We start from the raw sequence: 5,547 nt of genomic DNA, 5'->3' as shown, positions 1-5,547 counted from the left end.
GTGTGTGTGAATACACGTGTGTACGTGTGTGTGAATACACGTGTGTGTGTGTACGTGTGTGTGTGTACGTGTGTGTATGACCTCCTGCCAGCGGGCGTTCGACACTTCACGTGATCTCAAGGTGCACATGGCCTGGCACAAGCGTCGTGGTGACGTCACTGCCACTTAGTGGCGAATGGCGGTTGTTGTTGTGTGTAAATACGTGTGTGTGTGTGAATACGTGGGTGTGTGTGTGTAAATAGGAGTGTGATTGGGGAGCGGTGGTGTAGTGGTTAGCGCACTGCGCCTACGAACCTGGCGGCCCGAGTTCGATTCCCGCTCACGGCCAACACCAGTGACAATTATCTGAACCGATCCTGGGCCTCCCCTAAGTCCACTCAGCCTCAAATGAGTACCTGGTGCGGTGCGTAAAAACATCGCCATTAGAGAGACAAAGGCGGCCCGGGCGTGGTGCTGGCCACCTACTCCCTCGTGTGCCGTTCCGGCCGAGTCGACCTAGGGGAGTCCCAGAATCTGCTCAGATTATTATCGTCACTGGAATAGAACCCACGTGTCCGGGTGTATGGGTTCGATGCGCTAACCCATGCGCCACCGCTCCCTACAATATTTATACGTACACAGCAGACGCGCACCCACCCACACACACAGCCTCACCTCACTTCACCCCCGACACACGCGCCGTGCGACAATGGCAAAGATCCCCCGTGTAGCCCCCCACGCTGTCGGGGCAAGTGCTGTGCTCGCCAGCACGACGCATGCGCTCGAGGTTCATCGTGGCAAGGAAACCACGCCCGGCCGTCTTTGTCTTCCCCGATCCTTCAACACCGCGCCGGGCACTGCGCTCGTTTAAGGCCGAGGCAGGGTCAGGAGGGGTTCCCCCTTCCTACATACACAGCAGACAACGGTGTTGGCTGATTCGCTCGCGCACGTGAGCTAACCGCTGCGCCACCGCTCTTCAATCAAACCCAAAAGGTTCATCACCACTATCACTACCATCATCACCACCATCACCACCACTACCATCACCACCACTACCATCATCACCACCATCACCACCATCACCACCACTACCATCACCATCACCACCATCACCACCATCACCACCACCACCATCACCACCACCACTACCATCATCACCATCACCACCACTATCATCACCACCACCACCATCACCACCATCACCACCACCATCACCACCGCCCCCCGTGTCGCCTCTCTAACAGCGAGCTGTCGGGGGAAAAGCACCGATACGGATCTGGGCGCACCGAGCGCGATCTTGGCGTGCACCACGGGAAGGAGGCCCGGCCGTCTTTGTATCCCCAGTGCGGCCGTTTACCCCGCGAACACAAAAAATACAACGAGACAAAGAGAAACAAAAGACATGCACGTATGGGGGAAACATTAATAGGATTGACCCTTTCTTCCACGGATCGAGTGACTGCATTAGCCACGCGTGGTGCGTGTGATGAACGCGCAAACAAAACGTGATCTGATTATTATAATATTATTGTAATCTTATTATATTTGCAGCTGATTGGGCTCCACCAGAAACAGCAGCGGCCTTTCTTAGGGCCTCGTCTCACCACCGGTGTCAGACACACAACGTGCACAGAGTGACAGAGGCATGGATCGTCTCAGACAATAAACATCGCCTTCCCGTACCAAGGGTACGATCGGGGTGACGATGGTTGTGGTGGTGATGGTGGTGGAGAGAGGATGGCGTGGTGGTGGTGGTGGTGAAGATGTCGTAAAGAATATGGAGTGATGGTGGTGGTGATGAGGGTGATGATGGAAAGGAGATGGAGTGATGGTGGTGGTGATGGTGATGTTGTAAAGAATATGGAGTTATTGTGATGGTGGTGATGGTGGAGAAAATATGTAGTGATGGTGTTGATGGGGGTGATAGTGGAGAGAAGATAGAGTGATTATGGTGGTAGTGGTGGTGGTGGGGGATGGTGGTGATGGTGGTGATGGTGGTGGGGGATGGTGGTGATGGTGGTGGTGATGGTGGTGGTGATGGTGGTGGGGGATGGTGGTGGTGATGATGGTGATGGTGGTGGGGGATGGTGGTGATGGTGGTGGTGATGGTGGTGGGGGATGGTGGTGATGGTGGTGGTGATGGTGGTGGTGATGATGGTGGTGATTGTGGAGACAATATGTAATGATGGTAGTGGTGGTGGTGGGGGATGGTGGTGGTGGTGGTGATGGTGGTGGGGGATGGTGGTGGTGATGGTGGTGGTGATGGTGGTGGGGGATGGTGGTGGTGATGGTGGTGGTGATGGTGGTGGTGATGGTGGTGGGGGATGGTGGTGGTGATGCTCGTGACAGCAACGCGGTTTAGGAAACCACGCTGCTTTAAATAGCCTTTGTGGGGGAAGGGGAGGGGAGGGGGCTTTGTGGGGGAGGGGTGGGGGAGGGGTGGGGGAGGGGTGGGGGGGAGGGGTGGGGGGGAGGGGTGGGGGTGGGGGGGAGGGGTGGGGGAGGGGTGGGGGAGGGGTGGGGGGGAGGGGTGGGGGCGGGGGGGAGGGGTGGGGGTGGGGGGGAGGGGTGGGGGAGGGGTGGGGGCGGGGTGGGGGGGAGGGGGCGGGTTGAGTTTTCCAAGAAAGGTCGGGGTGGGTGTGACACCTCAACTCTCCTTACACCCGTGTGTGTGTGTGTACATGTACACACACACACACGTGTGTGTTTCTCAGAAGGTCATATCTGAACCTGTCCTGGGACTCCCCTAGGCCGCCTCAGCCTCAAATGAGTACTTGGGTGCGGTGTGTAGTAAACATCGCCACTGGGGAGACAAAGGCGGCCGGGCGTGGTGCTGGCCACCCACCCCCCTCGTGTACCGTGCCGGCCTTCATAGGTGCTCGCTAACAGCACTTGCCCCTACAGTCTGTTGAGGCTACACGGGGCGATCCGTATCTTTGTTTCTATCAACTAAATGGAGTAATTAGATAGCGTAATTGAATAGAGTAATTGAATAGAGTAATTGCCACGGATATCACGAGCGGTTCGTGATATCTGAAACCTGACCTTGGCGACTCCCCTCGATCGACTCAGCCTTAAATGGATCGTGCGCGGGTCCGGCCTTAATAGGTGCTCGCTAACAGCGCCGCTCACGGTTTCCGCGAAAGGCTCCACGTGAGTGGGTGGGGTTTGGTTGTTGTGGGGAGATCTGTGTGTGTGGGGTGTGTGTGGGGTGTGTGTGGGGGGTGTGTGTGGGGGGTGTGTGTGGGGGTGTGTGTGTGGTGTATGTGTGGGGGAGATCTGTGTGTGTGGGGTGTGTGGGGTGTGTGTGGTGTGTGGTGTGTGTGGTGTGTGTGTGTGGGGGAGATCTGTGTGTGTGGGGTGTGTGTGTGTGGTGTGTGTGTGTGGTGTGTGGTGTGTGGGGTGTGTGGTGTGTGTGGTGTGTGTGTGTGGGGTGTGTAGGGTGTGTGTGTGGTGTGTGTGTGTGGTGTGTGGGGTGTGTGTGTGGGGTGTGTGTGGTGTGTGTATGTGGGGTGTGTGGGGGGTGTGTGTGTGGGGTGTGTGTGTGTGGGGTGTGTGTGTGTGTGGTGTGTGTGTGTGGGGTGTGTGTGTGTGGTGTGTGTGTGTGGGGTGTGTGTGAGGGGTGTGTGGGGTGTGTGTGGGGTGTGTGGTGTGTGTGGTGTGTGTGTGTGGGGTGTGTGAGGTGTGTGTGTGTGTGGGGTGTGTGTGGGGGGTGTGTGTGTAGTGTGTGTGGTGTGTGTGGTGTGTGTGTGTGGTGTGTGAGGAGTGTGTGTGGTGTGTGTGTGGTGTGTGTGTGGGGTGTGTGTGTGTGGGGTGTGTGTGTGTGGGGGGTGTGTATGTGTGTGTGGGGTGTGTGTGTGGGATTTGTGCGTGTGTGGGGGGGGGGGGGTTGTGGGTTGTGTGTGTGTGGTGTGTGTGTGTGTGGTGTGTGTGTGGTGTGTGGGGTGTGTGTGTGTGGGGTGTGGTGTGTGTGTGTATGGGGTGTGTGTGTGTGAGGTGTGTGTGTGGTGTGTGTGTGGGGTGTGTGTGTGTGTGTGGGGTGTGTGTGGTGTGTGTGGTGTGTGTGTGGTGTGTGTGTGGGGTGTGTGTGTGTGGGGTATGTGTGAGGTGTGGTGTGTAGTAGTGTGTATGTGTGTGGGGTGTGTGTGTGTGAGGTGTGTGTGTGGTGTGTGTGTGGGGTGTGTGTGTGTGTGGGGTGTGTGTGGTGTGTGTGTGGGGTATGTGTGAGGTGTGGTGTGTAGTAGTGTGTATGTGTGGAGTGTGGTGTGTGTGGTGTGTGTGTGTGCACACCGCGCGTTGTACACAACACGTGTCGCACATCGCCCCGTCTCTCGGACGCACTCGGGGCGACACGAAGACACGGGACCGATCCACCCCCCGCATCTCCTTGTTACAGCTCCACGATCTGCTGCTGCTGCTGCTCTAGAGAGAGAGCGCGCCGAGTTGAGGCCTTAGCTCCGGCGTGTGATGATGTGGGTGAGTGGGTGAGCAGTGAGCCGGGCAAGTGCTGTTCGCGACTCAAAGACAAAGATCCCCCGCGTAGCCTTAACAGACTGTAGAGGCAAGTGCTGTTAGCGAGCACCTATGAAGGCCGGTACGGCACACGAGGGGGTGGGTGGCCAGCACCACGCCCGACCGCCTTTGTCTCCCCCCCCCCCCAGTGGCGATGTTTACACATCGCACCGTGTTACTCATTTGAGGCTGAGTCGACCTAGGGGAGGCCCAGGACCGGTTCAAATAATCGTCACTGGGTGTTGGTGTCCGTGAGCGGGAATCGAACTCGGGTCGCCGGGTTCGTAGCGCAGCGTAGCGCTACAACCGCTTCACCACCGCTCGCATTTCGCGACACGCACGCACGCACACACACATATACATATACCCGCACTGACCAGAGTGGGGAAGTATGGCTTAAATTACCTCGTATGAACCCGATAAGGGTGTTTTAGGCCTTCGTGCAGCAGTGGATTGACGACAATTGAACATGTGCTAATCGCGTGATCATAGAAGATTGTTAGAAATATAGATGTGTGTGTCTGTGTGATGTGTGTAATTATATATATACAGTCCACAAGTACAAACGAGGTACAACAATATAAATGATCCTCATGGCGGTCACTCCCCGGGGTCTCAAACAATACAAAATGGGCCGAGGCAATTCAATGTTGGTATTTATGGGACACTATAGTTTTGTTCCCAGGGGTGTACGTCACTCCACGACTGGGGCACCGATCAATCCGACATCGGTGCCGCCACTCCGCGATGTCGAAACGCAGCGAGGACGATTGCGCCGAGACCCCGAACCGCTCGCGGTACGCGCCGTGGTTCAAGTTCAAGTTCATGTATTAGGTGTATGGCCCTGTGAGTCATTCGGCTCTTGAATCGGGTGCAACCGCGACAAACACAAAACACAAACATGAACAAGAAAACATCTTAAAGTGAATGTGTGACTAAGTGCAAACTGAAAATCCAAGTAAAGACAGCAAAATATTGCAGGAAAATCACCGTACACCAACACTGTGTGCAGGATTTCCAGTGGGATGCAAGTCAAACAACAACAACAACCACAAG

The sequence above is a fragment of the Lethenteron reissneri genome, chromosome 51 (genome assembly GCF_015708825.2).
Source record: "Lethenteron reissneri isolate LAM-NWPU_2019-01 chromosome 51, ASM1570882v1, whole genome shotgun sequence".
NCBI lineage: Eukaryota > Metazoa > Chordata > Hyperoartia > Petromyzontiformes > Petromyzontidae > Lethenteron > Lethenteron reissneri.
This window is presented reverse-complemented; position numbering follows the sequence as displayed.